Source organism: Sapajus apella, unplaced genomic scaffold (genome assembly GCF_009761245.1).
Source record: "Sapajus apella isolate SASKATOON/1434 unplaced genomic scaffold, GSC_monkey_1.0 scaffold3, whole genome shotgun sequence".
Lineage (NCBI taxonomy): Eukaryota > Metazoa > Chordata > Mammalia > Primates > Cebidae > Sapajus > Sapajus apella.
In genome coordinates, this window is record NW_022436943.1 from 50,190,345 (window position 1) to 50,205,749 (window position 15,405).

Genomic DNA, 15,405 nt, shown 5'->3' on the forward strand with positions numbered 1-15,405 from the left:
TTTGGAGGATACTATTAACACATCTGTCTCATTTACTGTTGTATCCCTAGTGTCTGCAGGCGTTGCAGATACTCAAAAACGTATTCATGTTATGCTCTAATTACAGCCTTTCTGTATTATGCTCTACTGAATATCTGCCACATGCCAGGAGCTTTCGTGTGTATATATATATATATATATATATGATTTCTCACAGCTCTCATAAATTAATTATTGTTGGCATAGCCATCTTGCTGTTGAGGACATAAAGGTTCAGAGAAGCACATTGATCTGTGCTGGGTCACACAGCAATTCAAAAGCTGGGGTAGTAATGAACCCCATGTCTGGATGTCTCTAAGCCCAGTGTGCTTTTCTTTTGTCTAAGCTGCCTCTTTGTGCCACAAGAGGACAATGGACCTTATGTAAACCCTATGTAAATAGGAGGTTCTGGTTTAATGAAACCAAAGCCAAAGCAAAGTAAGCAGAAGCTAACAAAGAAGCTACAGTCATCTGATATTTTATTTTTATTTTTTTATAAAAGCTACCTCTTCCTTCTTTCCTAGATACCAAAAGCAATGTCAATTCCTGAGCAGAGAACCAAAATCATGAAGGCCTCTCCCATGGAGGTCACAGATTTCTGCATAGAGGACGAAGCACCGCTTTCTATTGCTTATTTTTGTTAATTATGATGGACCTCTTGGGCATGCAGAACTATGAGAATTCACAGCTTTGGACCATTAAGCTAGAAGACTGCTGGAGAACTATTGCTATCTGTACCAAATTAAGAACAGCTTATGTCAATGCTTCTCAGCGTTTAATGTGCACACGAATCACCTGGGAGCCTTATCACAAAGGCTGACTCTAATTGAGAGAGTTTGGGGTGGGACCTGAGATTTAACATTTTATTTATTTTTATTTTTACTTCTCCTTTTTTTTGAGACGAAGTCTCGCTCTGTCACCTGGGCTGGAATGCAGTGGCATGATCTCAGCTCACTGCAACCTCCGTCTCCTGGATTCAAGTGATTCTCCTGCCTCAGTCTCCCGAGTAGCTGGGACTACAGGCATGTACTACCACAACTGGTTAATTTTTTGTATTTTAGTAGGTGCAGGGGCGGCGGGGTGGGGTGGGGGGGCGCGGGTGGTTTGGTCTCATCATGTTGGCCAGGATGGTTTCAATCTCCTCACCTTGCTATCTGCCCACTTTGACCTCTCAGAGTGCTGGGATTACAGGCATGCACCACCAGACCTGGCTAATTTTTTTATGTTTGTATTTTTAGTAGAGACAAGGTTTCACCGTGTTGGCCAGGCTGGTCTTGAATGCCTGATCTGCTCACCTCAGCCTCCCAAAAGTGCTGGGATTACAGGGGTGAACCACTGCGCCCAACCAGATTTAGCGTTTTAAACACGTTCCCAGCTGATGCTTATGCTTCTGGATGAAGGACCACCCTCTGAGAAGCAAGGGTTTATGGGGCTTCCTTGGCCTGCTCTCTGATCAAGCACAGTGACTCCAGCAAGGCACGGCCTTTGCGCAGGAAGAGCCCCAGTCTGCTGTGGAGCCTTCTGCATCCAAGTCCGGCTCTGCTGCTCAGTGGGAATGGGCCCTCCGGACAGATTCTTCTCTTGGGATCTGAGTGTCCTCAGGTACAACTAGGTGTTCTGGGTGTTGGGAAGAAGCAACGACTGGATGCAAATTATCTCTAAGGGTCCTTTCAGTTCTAAGACTGCATGACTAACTGACTTGTTCTAATGCCTGCATTGAATTCCTACGTGTGTGTGTATGTGTGTGTGTGTGTTTAGGAGGGAGTGGAGAGGAACTTGGAATCTTATGAAAGAGACTACTAAGCAGTTGCTTTGGAAACTGTGTTTATGATAAAACTCCTTTGCTTTTCTTTCCCTCCTTTGTTGCCTAATCCCATCCACTAGGTGGCTAAGAACATTTCGTATAAAATACTCCCTCCATCTCTCATGCTTCCCATCACCCTGGGTTCCATATTTTCTTTTGAATTTGCATTCTCTGGCATATTTAGGGCTTTTAGTAGAAGTGTTTCATGTTACTATGAACATTGAAGGGACGAAGAAAAGAAAGGAAGGGAAGAAAGGAGAAAGGAAAGCTTACTGTCTTTCTGTGCTTATTAACAAAACTTTATGAAAACATGTTATATCGCACAGTGTTATTGGCATTAGATTAGGTTGGTGCAAAAGATATCACTGTTTTTGCCTTTGCAAATAATGGCAAACACTGATTATTTTTGCACTAATATTTCCACCAAGTGGAATTTTAGGAATATTATGAAAAAAAAAGATGTACCTTCATAAGTAGAGCCTACCTCTCACAGGTGAGATTGTCAAATGGACTATAGTCACTGACTTTTTTTGGACAGACAGTCATTGTATTAATACCTTCATGGCTGATTTGGCATCAGGCACCATGGAAGCTGTCGTAGGAGGTACAGATGTGCATCATGTGTGGAATCACGGCTCTCAGCACGATCAGGTCTCCTCCTGTGAAAGAGCCAGTAGAACTATCAACTAGGTGGCATATCCTTGCCTACTCATGAGATGGTCAAGCATTTCTCCCTCCCACCATTGAGAGCCAGGCCTAACCTCACACCCCTTGCTCCCTACATGTCCAACCTTGCCCTTGATCTTTGTGGGTCCTGGCCTTGTTCTCATCACTTCATCCTGGTATTCATCCTGATATTCTGACTTGGCACTCAGGATGCAGGTTTAGACTCTGCTTGTTTTTCTCCTCCTTACTTCAGTCAGATCACATTCTCTTTTGGGAGATACCATTCTAGACCACCTGAAAAATCTCCGTAAGTCAACATTGCCGTGGGGGCTCCTGCCTCCTATAACCTCACAGGTCAGTGTATTTGTTTTCTATTGCTGCTGTAATAAATTATCACAAAGGCAGTGGCTTAAGGAATAAACTTATTGTCTTACAGTTTGGAGATCAAAAGTCCAAAATGATTCTCAATGGACTAAAATCACGATGTCAGTAGAACTGGATTATTTTTGGAGGTGTTGTGGAAGGTTGTTTCCTGGTCCTTTGTCGTTTCTGAAGGCTGCCTGCATGCCTTGGCTGATAGCCCCCTTTCTCAATTTTCAAAGCCAGAGTCTTTCTCGTGGTGTCATCCCCCTGGTTGTACTCTTTATGCCTCCTTCTTTATTTAAGGACCCTAGTGATTACGCTGGGCCCACTGCATTTTCTAGTATAATCTCCCTACCACAAATGCAACTGATTTGCAACCTTGATTCCACGTGCAACCTTAATTAGCCCAGGTCAGAATCCCGACTTGTTCCCTGACCCTGGGGAAAGATTCCACTCAGAGATGGGCAGGAGTTAGCTTGAGAGAGGAACTGGCCATGGAAGGTAAAAGAGAGCTCAGAAACATTCTTGTCTCTATACTACACATTTGCTCTCACCTACTTCACAACTTTGCCAAGAAGTATATCTTGTTGAAAAGCATTATTCTGAGACAACAACAGCAAACTCAATATGTAGCGATTGCCATCCAAAAGACAAAACATGCAGGTGCCGTGGCTTAGGCCTGTAATCCCAGCACTTTGGGAGGCCGAGGTGGGCAGATCACGAGGTCAGGAGATCGAGATCATCCTGGCTAACATGGTGTAATCCCATCTCTACTAAAAATACAAAAAATTAGCCAGGTATGGTGGCACATGCCTGTAGTCCCAGCTACTTGGGAGGCTCAGGCAGGAAAATTGCTTGAACCTGGGAGATAGAGGTTGCAGTGAGCCAAGATTGTGCCACTGCACTCCAGCCTGGCTACAGGGCGAGACTTTTTCTCAAAAAAAAGAAAAAAAAGGACAAAACAAACATGCATTAAATATTTAGAATACAGCATAGGGAACATATATTATTAAATGCAACATAGGTTATCAATGCAATAAATAATAATGAATTGTTTTCAGTGTTTGGTAGGAATGAGCTTTATGTCAAGCAATGAGCTGAGTATTTTACATACAGATTATCTTTTAATTTTTAAAACATCTCTATGATGTAGGTGCTACTGATATTTACATTTTTAAACAAGAAAATACAGACTTAAAAAGGCTTGGTATGTTGCAAAAGGTCACAAATCTATACATGGAAGGAGGGATTTGAACCTGGGTTTGACTCCATCACCTGAACTCCTCCAGTACCACTTCAGGAGTTCAGAGGAGGGAACATTCAGTGAGACCTGAGTGGCTAAGAAATGCGTCTTGAAGGAGGTGATACATGAATACCCATTTAAAAGGTTCCTCCACCGGAATTCTCTTAAAATCTCTCTAAGATGATAGAAAGAACCAGAACTTATTTACCCTACAGCTACCAAAACAGTTTGGCCCCTGGGGCTCGCCTGTGCATTAGGGTAATGTGTATTGATGAATCATGCTGCTTTTATTTCAACTTCCTACGTCCACCTTGGTGGGCAATTAAAAAAGAAATCACCTGTGTTTTCTTTAGGCCTGTAGATTGGCCTCTCTTTTTCAGCCCTTCAAGAAACATTTCCAAGCATGGCCCGAAGAGGGTGTGCTTGGGTGTAGGGGAAGGACAGATGAGATGTGCTCAGTGTGGAATATGCTCTCAGCATGCTTTAGGGGCTATTTTAAGGAGCACAAATGAATAAGGTGGAAATCCCTTGTATCCCGTTAGAGACTCTGCAGATCACACAAGTCATTCATTCCTTATTAATCATTCACTTAGTAGGCATTATGGATATGGAAATGAGCAAGCTATAGCCCTTTTAAAGATGTAGGAGTCAAAAGAAAATAAATAGAAATCATCTTCTATGAACAAACTCAGGCACAGTTATGGGAAACATGTATTAAGCACAGACAAAGTGTCAGGTGCATTAAACATCATCTGGTGCCAACATTAACCCTACATTGTAGATAATGTTATTCCCTCTCCATGAAGGAGGAGTTAAGGTGGGGGTTGCCCAAAGCCCCACAGCTAGCGAGCAGGTTAGTTAGGATTCAAATGCACTCCTGTCTGACTCCAAAACATACTCACTTAAAACTAGACCATGTGATTTCCCTCATAGCCTTCTGGAGCAGGGATCAGCAGAGTTTTGCTTAAGGAGACAAACAGTAGATATTTTAGGCTTTGCCAGTGAAGAGGCAAATGAAGGATGTTATGTAGATCCATATATATTTGTTTAAAATGAAACCAGTCAATAATGTAAAAATTATTTTCAGCTCACAAGCCACAGTGAGGCAGCAAGCAGGGTTTTCCTATAGACCATAGTTTGTTGACCACAGTTCCAAGGCAGTTACTCTCTTCCATATTAATACTTCCATGTTATATGTAGTATGATATATATACGTCATGTTTATTTACAGAGAGATATTTACACATAAACATGCAATATATATTATACTGCCTATCTACATATATAGTATCTGCATGTCTCCACATATACCTTACCCGACATTGTAATGTATGTGTATGCATATTGTTACTTCTACTAGAAGTATTATTACTTCTGCATCCTAGTACTCAGCCCCTAAAGCATGCTGAGGGCATATCCCACACTGAGCACATCTCATCTGTCCTTCCCCTACATCCAAGCACACCCTCTTCGGGCCATGCTAGGAAATGTTTCTTGAAGGGCTGAAAAAGAAGAGGCCAATCTGTAGGCCTTCTCTTTGAAGAAAAAGATCATCTGAGCCACCTTTGTGTCTCTAGAGGACACTACATACATTCTTGCCCATAGTGATGCCTAATAATAATAGTGTTGGGACAGATGTAATCCATTATAATTTACCAAAAAGACTCAATGAAGAGGGCGTACATATTTGTTTTATATCGCCCCAAGTCACTAATTCTGTGTCAGGACAAGATGTGGTTTTGCTACTTGAAGTGGTTTTGGGAAAGGCTCTAGAATTTCAGAAGTTGATTGATTTCCAGGCATCATGACTCCTGGGCTGAGAAGTACAACAGCCTGAAGATGAAGTTTCTGAGCTTCAGAGATTCACAGATCTGACTCCTCATTTTTTTTTTTCTGCTACTTTCTCTTTTTGAGAGAGCATGGTTCATAGGTTACAAATATCTGTGACAATAATGATGAAAAGTTTATATTCCCTGTGTTCTTACTGTGGGCAGGAACTGGTACAGTAGCTTACGTGTTTGAAATCATTTAATTCTTATATCAACTCTCAAGGTAGATCATATCATTGTCCCCATTTGTTAGAAAAACAGAGGCACAGAGGAGTTAAGTAATTTGCTTAAGGTTACACAGCTAGGAAGCGTCAGAAAGAGATTCAAATGAGCTGGGCTGGCTACGGAACACGTACTTTACTATTAATAAAACTCTCATGATATTTCTCCTCCAGAGGAATTTACATGAAAAACTGCAGTTTCAATAGAACTGGGATGAAGGTTTCCCAAACCTTGGGTTTGGAACCTATGGTGGCTCTATCTTTGATCTTTTGCTCTCTAAAATGATCAGCACTGTAAAAGGAAAACCACATCATCCGCTTAGAAAATGTTTTATTTTTATTTATTTTTATTGCACTTTAGGTTCTAGGGTACATGTGCAGATCATGCAGGATTGTTGCATAGGTACACACATGGCAAGGTGGTTTGCTGCCTCCATCCCCCCATCACCTATATCTGGCATTTCTCCTTGTGTTCTCTCTCCCCAACCTCCCCACCACACCTCAATGTCCCACCCTTAGCCCCTAGCAACGGACCCCAGTGTGCGATGCTCCCCTCTTGTTCTTATTGTTCAACACCTGCCTATGAGTGAGAACATGTGGCATTTGGTTTTCTGTTCTTGTGTCAGTTTGCTGAGAATGATGGTTTCCAGATTCATCCGTGTCCCTACAAAGGACATGAACTCATTGTTTTTTATGGCTGTGTAGTGTTCCATGGTGTATATGTGCCACATAGAACATGTTTTATTTTAAAAGACTTCATGGAGCAGGTGGTAGGTGCTGTTGGAGTGTGGAACTCCTCACACACTTTTCTGTTCTTCTATTAGCAGTTAAGTCTCACCTTGTAGAGACTTCATACTTACAGAGGTTTAAGAAGAAGTTAGGAGAAACCATTGCGTGTTCAAAGGAGAGCCATCGTGGCGAGAAGACTAGAAATAGTTATGTGCAGGTGATCAGTCTAAAAAAGAGAAGCCTCAGGGCCCATGGCAGTGACCCCCAACTGCCTGGCAAGTGGGTGCTTCACTGAGGCAACCGAGCATCACTGTTAAGAACTTGATTGTCTCAGACCCAACTCCACACTTCTGAGCTGTGTGCACCAAGGAAACTACTTACAAAGCCTCACTTTGTTTATTAACAAAATGGAGATACTAATACAAATCCCAAACCACGAATTTGCATATCTAAAATCCCCAAATGTCTGAGAACAGAAAACATTTTCATAGACAGGTGGCAAGCTCATCTTTGACCTGAACTGGCATGAGACTTGAGACTTGTTATGTTCTTTCTTTATACCACTCTGTGTGAATATGCATGTATTTTGTTGCAAAATACTAACGTGTTTGACTACAGCATTATATCCCAGACCCTGCTGATGGGGTTAGACAAGATATAATACATGTACTGTATTTTCTTTCTTAAGTAACAAAAATAGTTATTAATTTCAAAATTTAGCCTCAAAAGTTTTGGGTAAGGGATAGGGACCCTGTGCTAACTACCTCTAACTAGGTCTCGGTGTGGATTAAGTAGAATGAAATATAGAAAGCATTTGGCAGAGTTAGTGACACGTCATAAATCAACAACAAACATTTCATTTCCTAAATAGCTATTACATTCTAGGAATTAGGTATATGAGTTGAGCAGTTTTGCTCTGCTGTCCCAGCGATTTTGCCCTTTATAAGAATACTGTCATATACAGCATTGTTTAGAGTGCTCCACTATTGTCCCCAGGATTTTTGTTTTCAAGTTGCCTTCTGAATGTTTTGAATCTGGTGCTTTCATAATTTTCAAAAAAAAACTTCATAAAAAAATTATTTTAAGACATAAGAGACTTAGATTTCTTATTCTAAAGACAAATAGTTCGACAGAAATGCTGAAAGCAGTTTTCATCACACTACCTGAAACAGCTCATCTTACACGTGCATAAGCAACGTGTCTGCTGCCCGACCAAGTACAATCAGAAGTGTCTTCACTTGTTAAGAATGTCCAGATAAGGCCGGGCATGGTGGCTCACGCCTGTAATCCCAGCACTTTGGGAGGCCAAGGAGGGTGGATCACCAGGTCAAGAGGTCGAGACCATCCTGGCCAACATGGTGAAACCCCGTCTCTACTAAAAATACAAAAATTAGCCGGGCGTTTGGCAGGCGCCCGTAGTCCCAGCTGTTAGGGAGGTTGAGGCAGAAGAATTGCTTGAACCCAGGAGGCAGAGGTTGTAGTGAGCCGAGACTGCACCACTGTGCTCCAGCCTGGCAACAGAGCAAGACTCCGTCTCAAAAAAAAAGAATGTCCAGATAAAATGTAAACATGTATGCATCTTAGATGATTTGCAGCACTGTCCCACAAAAAGTTGTATTTAGATGGAATTCAGAGAGGCCACCTACAGCATGCTGTAAACAAACAATAATAAAATAACACTTTCTCACAAATAAACTTGCTCCAAGATGGAGTGGGCTATGTTTGGTATTATTAAATTTCAATTCTCCAGCAATGGAGACTCCTGAGTCTCCATGCTTGCTGGTCGTATTGTAGCCAGACTTCAAATTTCACAAAGCATTGTGTGTGAGATGACCTTCGAGAGTCTTCCAGCTCTCAGATTCTGTGAGACTTGAAGAAAGAAGAAACAATTGCAGAGTATGGGGAAATGCAGATGCAATGTCCTGACCTCCACGGTTTTGCTTGATTCTTGGAACATTCTCATCTGAGGGACTGGTTTTGAAGGTCGCGTGGAGTTCACATCGGTCACATATTCTGCCCTGCTTTTGTCCAAAACACAAAGTATAGAAAACAAGTACTGAGCTGTGAAATATAAGTATGATAAAGACAAAACTTTATATTTCACATAAAATTGTTAGATCAAACTTGACAACATATGTAAAAGCAGTGTGGTAGCTACTCAGTCTTTAAATTAGCTACTAATGCATACTGGCATTTTATGATGAAAGGGTTTAAGAGTGGACATGACACACCCATTCAGCTCTTTCCCTGCCAGAACTCTGAATCAACCAAGAGAGGCAAGTGGGCTGACAGTTGGAGGCTAGAATGGCAGCTTTATTGCTGACAAAGCAAGCACTGGGGATTAAGACTACAGAGGGCTTTCCAAGAGTCCCCAGAATTAGTCTGGCTTTTCCACCCAGTCGCCAAAAGGGCTGGAAAAATCAAAGCAAGACAAAACCACCATAAAGATCTTTCTCCTTGAGGTAGGACCTTTACTTACTTGGAAGAGAACACAGGTGCTCTCTGCAGGCCATTATGGCCTATGAAGGGGACCACGATGGAATGCTCATCTTTGTCCCAAATGTTGCAGTTAGATGACCCCAAAGGCCCTCTATGGAGAGGATTAAGGGGGACAGGTGTATTTAGGGAAAATCTGTCTTCTTGGAGAAGTTCCCTACCTAATTAGCCTTTTCTTGTTTGAAGTCATTTTTGGCGGGAGCTGGGGGTGGAGGAGCCCATCTCATTTATAGTTTGTCCTTTGGAAGCATTCCACTCTCCTAAATGGAATTTTATATCGCACCCATTCGCACACACAATAATTGTACATGACCCTGACCCTTATGTTTGGAAGAAGATAAATGATGTATTCTATTAAAAGGAGGCACCCTATTTAATTGCACAATCATGTGATTGTGATGCACCCCCTGGGAAGTATTCTCTAGATACATCTGTGCAGAAGGAACTGGGTCAAGTCATGTCACTCCTCTAGGACTTGTTTCCTTGGAGGATTAAGCCCAGTGGGGTACGGGAGGCTGCCTTGGCCCCTTCCAGCCCTCACATTCTCTCACACTTGGCTCTTGTGTTTCCAAGAACAATAATTACCGCAGAAAATACCATTTTGCCTTAGATTGTGATCTTCATGACTTCATCTATGTGAACAGACAAACATTCAAAAACAGCTGAAGCATAACACAGGATCTAAGGCAATGTCCAGGGGCCCTTCCTTCAAACCTCCCGTTGAGATAAACTTTTAAACAAACAGCATTTGTGTGTCAGGAGAGAGGTGGGAGAAGGTGGTACAGTATGAAGTGAAGCCTTTATTCGGGGGCTAAGCTCTCGTTTCCTGGGACAGTGAGAACTTTGTCTTTGAGGAAAGCTCGCCTGAAGTGTTTGCCTGTTTTAAGGTCAGGGAAGAAGAACAAGATATATCTGAGCCACTTCCTCCCTAAGCCCTTCAACCCCTCCCTGCAACCTAAGCCTGTAGCCTCTGTACCCTCCGACTAGATTCCTGCTCAGGAGAACCAGGTCAACACGCACACATGTGCACATACATACAAACACATATGCACACGACAGAAAAATCACTCCTTCCTACTACTGAGAGGAGCTGATTCCCCATGGAGAAAGGGATGATTTGCTACAGGGCCCTCACAGAGCTCCCACTCCTCAGTCGCATCCTTGCCTCACCTGGATTTACTGCCCTTCTCTGGAGGCTGCCACACTACTGTCTACATTTCCAATCTACGTTCTTCACCTGGAAGGGTGCTAATTTTGTTTTCATATATGCATAGGCATCTAGCAATCGTGTTTCAACTCTCTGAGACTCTCTGTATGAGCCAATCGAGTCCCTGTAGCAGGTTGAGAGAAAGTGCTTAGCCTTTCCCATGGCAGCAGCAGGGATGTGAGGTGGCTCTCCTTCACCATGTTGCCAGAGAAACAATGTAAGCTCTGCAGAAGATACAAAAACTGAAGACCTTTTATTAACAAAAGTCATGCAAGGTTGTTATAACAAATCAGACCATGCATACTCATATGATAGCAAAACCAATGTTCAAGAATGGCTAAGAATATTTTGTAAAAGGAAAATAGGAAGAGGTTGAGGCCTTATTCTACCAGATTAAAACAGTATGGCAGTGAAGTATAAATATGGTATGTTGGTAGAACAGCTAGGATCCAGCTACATATATTCAGTAGGGAAAGGACAGATTGTTATTATTTTCTTAATGGTACAGAGACAATTGATTCCACATTTGGATGAAAATGAAGCTAGCTTAAATGAGGTATAAAAATAAATCCACATGAACTAAACATAAAATCATAAAATCATTAAAAATAATATTAAAGACTATTTTTATACTTTGAGGTAGAGGGAGCCTTTCTAAGCAAGATACAGAAGCTGTAAAAGAAAAAAATTAGCAGCTTCAATTACATTGAAAATATTAATTTTAAAATTGGAAAGATTCCATAAAGAAAGAAGCCAGATAACTGATTATTAGAAAGTATTTGCAACTCACAGAATGCACAAGCGAGTATTATCCCCAGGATGCAAAGAGTTTCTAAAAATTAAGAATTGGAAGATAGACAACCTAAGAGATCAATGAATGTCGGCATAATTTTAAGTCTTCCTCCCTCCGTTTTTATGAAACACTAATTTTTATTCAAAGCGATAAGCAAAAGTTTAATTTGTTCCCTGTCCTCTATATGTAAAGTCCATAAAGTTCTTGGGAATCTTAAATATGAGCTGCTCAATTTTGACATTGAATTCAGCTAATATATATTAGCCAAGAGAAATCAAGAATGCGTTGAATTCCCACTTAAATTCATCTGACGACTATTTGTCAATAACACCCCCTACCACGCAGGGCTTTTACAAAGCCCCAGGAAAGGGGTGGGAATACAGTGGTACCTAACTCAGTTATTTTTCTTCTCTCTCTGTCTCTGTCTCTGTCTCTGTCTCTGTATTCACTGGACTTCTTCAGGAGCTGTTTCAAAGGAAGGGAGGGAGAAAAGTAGGAAGGAGGGGATGCAGGTAGGCTGGCCGAAGTGGTCCATACGGACTTCGGGGTTCTGTTCCTGGTGCAGTTCCTCCTTTAGCCACATGATGGCGGCATGAGCATTGCCGCACTCCTGCGCGCTCAAGTCCAGCTCTTTAAATCCCCAGTTTTAAAGCCAGGGGCGCCTGGGTGTGTGTGTTTGTGCCTGCAAGACAAGGCCATGCCCAGCCTTAGCACTCTCAGCTGCTCCGTAATGCAAGTCGACAGGAAAATCTACAAGGGCTTCACGGTCGGTCTTTCTTTCTAGAAAACTCCCAGCGGGAGTTTGAGAATAAAAAGCACTTCGTAGTCATTTTCAAACGGGGGAGAATTTCCTGCAATATGCCGCATCTGCTCTGCCGGGTTTGCAATCTGTGTGCAGGTATTGCAGTTAATGAGCCACCGGCTTGCTGCTCCCAGGGCCAGGCTGGAGCAGTCAGCTGGTGGAATGATGGGAACTGCAATCGGCAGCTCTGCACCAACGTGCCCCGGGATGGAAAATGTGATTTGTGACACAGCAGCTTGGGAATAATAATGAAAACATAACTGCCCCAGGCAGATAGCTCTCTTTCAATTGCAAAGCTGTTTCACCTCTTGTGAGAAGAACTGTAGTTCTAAGCTGTCATTTCTCTGGAACAACTAGAGGCACACCCAGCAACTGTCCTTCTGCCCCCAGTGAAACTTGGATTTTTCTTTGAACCCCAGAAAACAGCTGTCCCCTAAATTCAAGAAGAATCCTACTTCATCTCCAGGATGCCCGGGGCAGTGTGTCTGTTCAAATGGAATTGTGCAAGCCATGAGTGTGGCTTTGAAACCTATTTGTCCCAACCTGTGATGCTGAGACCAGGCTATTGTTGGGGTTTTTTTTGTTGTTGTTGTTGTTTGTTTTTGCCTCCTGGGAAAAAATATAAATGCCTGCATATGAATGAATTTTCATCCGTTTCGCATCTGGTCGTCATCTCAGCCTGCAGAGGAGGCAGAGGCTATTGACACAAACTTGCAGACTGAGACTCCAGGAATCGGCCAGATGAAATGATATGTCCAGAGTCATTATTTCCCAGCTCAGTGGTGGACAGCAGAGGGCCCCGAAGGTGGGCTGCCCTGATTGGAGTCCCTTTCAGCCACTTTAAGTTAACGGATGTCTCTGAGTTCTGGGTCCCTCATCTGTAAAATCAAGAGAAAGGTGTCAATTGCTTGCGTTTTGAGAAAGACTGAAGGAGACCATGGATGTAAAATGCAAGCGTGGGGCCTGGAACCTCTGCTGTGGCTGGAAGTGAGTGGGCAAGATGCACACTGAGAACCCCTTTACACAATTGCCCATCCTCCCAGCCCCATCGTCTCTGCAAACATTTCCATGCCAATCTCCACGGTATTTGTCCAAGTAATTCCTCCTGCCATGGGGCTCCTCTGGCTGGCTTGCAGAACCTTGCTCCACTTTAAAGGATGGACTGAGAGGTTAATGCAGGCAGAGCCACCTTAGCCAAAGGGGGACAGGATCTGCGGGAAAAATGCGTCTGCTATTTATTCCCCCAAGGGTGATGGTTCCGAGACACCTCCCGAATAGGGGGACACTGAGCTATTGCTGTCCCCAGTAACGGCCGACAGACAGTATATTTCTACATTCATATTTCTTTTTCTTGTCACTCAGCAGTGCTTCACTCTTGTTCCTTAGAATCACCTTCCAAATAAACTGCTTTGGCATGCTCTGACCTAGGCTCGTTATTGGGAACCCACACTAGGTCAGGAATGAAGAGAAGCCAGACCTTCTGACTCCAAGTTTAGGAGTCTTTTGATTTACACACACACACACACACACACACACATACACTCTGCTTTGTGTCTGTGGTAGGCAGGTGGAGGAAGGGGAAGTTTGGACAGCTCTAAGTTCTTTCTGGATCATCTCATACGTTGCTGGGGACTCTCAAAGGGGCAGATAATGTCTTCACCAGGTCCTTTAAGGGCCAGGTTTCTGTGCATTGATGGCATTAGAGTTGAAGCCCAGTTGCCCCAGCAGCAGCAACCAGCTTTAATCTGGGGCTGGCATCAGGCAGTGCCAGTAGCTGTCTCCATGATGTGATTTAAGGGCACCATTAGACTCTGCCATGCAAATCTATCATATGGGTGGGGTGACACTCTCACCTTAGGCTCTTTGTCACACAAGGGTAAGTTGGAACTTGCAGCAGCGTAGGCAGTCCTGGGTGAGCGCCATGTGTCCACCCCCACTGTAACTACCATTTATCCGTGATCGGTTATGAGTCAGCGCCACGCTAACGCTTCTGTGCGCATCAGTCCTTTCTCAGCCCCGCTTCACAACAGAATCACCTGGAGCACCTCTGAAAGTGCCCGTTATAGCCCCACTCCCCTCCACCACATCCATTCTGTTTTAATTGGTCTGAGGGTGTGGCTTGGGCATCTAGAAAGTTCCCTGGCGAGTTTTCATTTGCAGTCAAGCTTGAAAACCGTTGATACTCAGTGGTCTTTTTCATCCTCATCCCGACCTTCCTAGGGAAATATCTTTACCCCTCACTGTTCAGGATGGGAAGTAGCGAATATCTTGGAACAGTTAGGCCATACAGCCAGCTAGCTGTGTGTGCAGCAAAGATTCACATGCAAGTCTGTCTGACATGTCAGGTTCCAATCAAAAGAATACTTGCCAATTTTCTTCTAAAAGTCCCAAGGCAGAGTGTGTTCTTCCAAGAGAGGATATTAGGGTGACCAGAAGCAGTCTAGAAATTTCTTTAAAGTCTCAAGCTTCATCTTAAAAATGCCTCATTTGTTTCAGTAAAAAATGGTGAGATTTTGTTATTTTTGACAAAGGTGATACTCCAAGAAGACAGGCTAGGGTTGTTCATACCACACTGTGCTAGCAGGGGATTGTGTTGGTCTATACATCTAAGGGACAGGAGAGGACTGGAAGACATGAAGAGGGATAGACATGGAAGAAGGAGAAAGAAGAACATGGGGAGAAACAGTAATGGACTTCTGGGTGCCCTCAGGACTGACTCTGCTAACATTTCTTACCATATAGCTTTTAAAAAGATCTTAGATTTGGAAGTTGCAAGCATTCAAAATTGGTGCAAGAGCACAGCTCATGATGTGAATCTCACTCCATATTTCGGAGTTTGACTTATTTTTTTTTTTTTTTTTTTTTTGAGATGGAATCTCGTTCTTTCGCCCAGGCTGAAGTGAAGTGGTGTCAGCTCACTGCAACTTCCGCCTCCCTGGTTAAAGTGATTCTCCTGCCTCAGCCTCTGGAGTAGCTGGGATTACAGGCACACACCACCACATCCAGCTAATTTTTGTATTGTTAGTAGAGCTGGGTCTCAAACTCCTGACCTCATGTGATCTGCCCACCTCGGCTTCCCAAGACAAATATTTTGTATAAAGGGTTAGATAGTAAATATTTTAGGCTTCCGGCCCATGTGTTCTCCATCACTGCTGCTCATCTCTTGCAATAGCACGACAGTAGCCATAGACACTGCAGAAATGAATGGGCGTGGCCGTGATCCAACAAAACTTC